The sequence below is a fragment of the Palaemon carinicauda genome, chromosome 39 (genome assembly GCF_036898095.1).
Source record: "Palaemon carinicauda isolate YSFRI2023 chromosome 39, ASM3689809v2, whole genome shotgun sequence".
In the NCBI taxonomy this organism is placed as follows: Eukaryota; Metazoa; Arthropoda; class Malacostraca; order Decapoda; family Palaemonidae; genus Palaemon; species Palaemon carinicauda.
The window spans coordinates 5,198,955-5,201,865 of NC_090763.1; positions in this window are offsets into that span (position 1 = coordinate 5,198,955).

Here is a 2,911-nt window from a genome sequence, read left to right on the forward strand (position 1 = left end):
TTTCCATGATATCAAAGCAGGGAGCGCTTCATACAATGGCCTAATTCTGGGAAATACTGTGCATTGCCAATTACGCTTCATTAACTTTTTTACTTAAGAAAAAGAGGCTAAAGCCAGTCTTAGCCACCCACACATTCGCAAAAGTGATGACGTCCCTCAGTGACGTTTTTATAACGTTTCATTCCCTGTACCTCCCATCCCCCGAATTGTTAAACGCCTGTTCAACTCCATAGATAATTGTCATATGACCTACCCCAAGCAATACGAAATTCTTTGTCAGTAAAAGTTCAGCATACCTGGTAAGGTGATTCGTGACTTTAGACTTTACCTAAACACAAGACCAACGTTTTATATCTTACCCAATCACTTACATTGAAGATCAAGAATGAGACTTATGACAGGAGACAGAAGAAGCCATGCTAACTCTACACTTCGCACTTCAAGCGAGTGTTGGTGGAGCAATTGAAATATAGATTTCTTTAGGTTAAGCCGTAGGACTCATTCTTCCATACAACACAGGTTAACTCGATACATCAATTGCCAGGAAGAAAATAACAGAGAGCATTGTTTGATATAAATTATCATATCAATTTTACCAGAGAGAGTAGCTTGAATTCCTTGGAAGGTAGACTTCTAAAAGATGTTTCATATAAGGGCATTGACATCGGCCATTTGATAAATTTTGAAATCTTATATATATATATATATATATATATATATATATATATATATATATATATATATATATATGGCTAGCAGTATATTGCAATATATCATGTACCTATTAAAGTCATACTTGTCTTACCGATTTATACTAATTTTCAGGCGGTTTCTTTCTTTCTCTCTGTTGTAAATGGTGAAGAGTTTCAGCGCAATTGTAGTTTTGCAATGGCGAGGACAAAGCAACACATTTGCCATGACTAAAGTCGAATCTATATGAAATAGATCAGAGCTACTACTACAACTGCTGCCGATGATTACCTTGGATGTACTAAAAGGGCTCTGAGGTAAGAGTCGAAGTCAGTGAAATTATTTCTGAATCCTGCTCCAGTCTTGACCTAATAACATCATTCCAAATATAGAACTCTCTCAAGGAAAAATATTGTTTTCTATTTCTACTAATGTTTTTAATTTATTTTATTTTTTAGTCGCAAGTTGCAGGAATCCGAGTAGAATATCTCTCAGTGCGATTCCACACCCCTGTTTTAAACCTCTTCTATTATGTTCGATAATTTGTGTTAACCATCTAATCATTATCTACCACCATAAAACATTTTATTGCTCTTCCGGCTCATTTTATATGTGCAGTACACAGTCTTTCCTAACAGAGATTTACTCGGTAGCCTAATAACAATGGGAATGAAGGAAAGAAGGCAAGAAGGAAGGGGGGTGGGGGAGTGGGGGAGTATTCGGATAGCCATAGGTGTAAACACCGAAGGAGGGTTGGGGGAACCTCTGCGTCACAGTTACGTGATTAAGTACCACTTCGAAACGCTCTGAAGGAAGGGAAAAAGTTCTTCTTTTTTCTAAGAGTAAACAGGTTAATTAAGCACATCTGTCAATTCATTGTACCACCAAAAATTAGGCTAATGTTTGAAACATTCATTGCTATAGTTTCATGGAAATTCATAACCCGGTTTGTTAAATATTTGGGAAAAACACTATTTCACGGCCTCTGGAAACGATAGTAGGTTCTAATATTTTGAAACTATCTGTAGCTATTCTCGTGTCAAGATGATTTGTTGGCTGCGCAATATGTAAAAATTCTGTTCAATAACTTGATGGGTTATTGTACATATTTCAAATTCAATTCTCGTTTAATAGGCAGCCAGTGTAAATCAATTAGTGTAGGGCATAAGAGAAGGTAACAACAAAGCCGCCTGCAGTATTTTCCCTTGCATGTACTACACATTCGTTGATGTCACACTTCTTATTTTCATCTATGAATATCTTGTTCACTTGTCTTTCTTAGTATGCAGGTGTCATTTTCATTTCCTCGCGAATTGTGGCTCATTTTCTTATATTTGTTTCATTATCTTATAATAAATCTCTTGCAATACATTTTTTTATATATTTGATTACTTTGTTTATTTCATAGATTGTTTATTTTTTGCATATTCCCTAGTTTGATGAATTTTTATGAGACCACACACACACACATATATATGCATATATATATATATATATATATATATATATATATATATATATATATATATATGTGTGTGTGTGTGTGTGTGTGTGTGTGTGGGAAAGCCCTAGGTGATTTTGTCAGGAAGTCTATGGAATGTATATGAAGTGGCCAAACAGCAAGAAGATCACTATCTCAGGTGATACAACTGTATCTAGCATTGCAAATGTATCTAGCAAACCATCCAGGGGAGAGGATGCAATGACAAAAATTAATCAAGAATATTATTGCTAATTTTGACTAGGAAGATATAGATAAAATTTAATCAACGGGAGTCAGCAACACATCAACCTCAATAAATTAATAATAATAACAGAAAGGATATACCAACCAGATTACTAGATTTCCTCTCCATTATTCAATCAAGTCTACATATAGTTATGATGGAATGATTGGTGAGTTTGACAATTATAAAAAACTAAACCAAATAAAAAAAAGTTAATTCTAGTCGTAGTATCTTTCCTGAAGTATGTCTTAATTAATTATTTATAAATCATCATAGCTGTTTCTAATCCTCGCATCTACAGGTTTTAGTAATTAAACAAGTACCGTCGACTGAATATCATAAGACAACAACATTAGACTCTCAGAAATATACATGGGGAGGCTGAAAAATTACTGAAGGACACAGAAACATACCGTTAGCATTTAGATGATTTATTTTCAAATAACAATAATAACATCATATATGTTCTGTATATATTAATGACTTAACCTTGT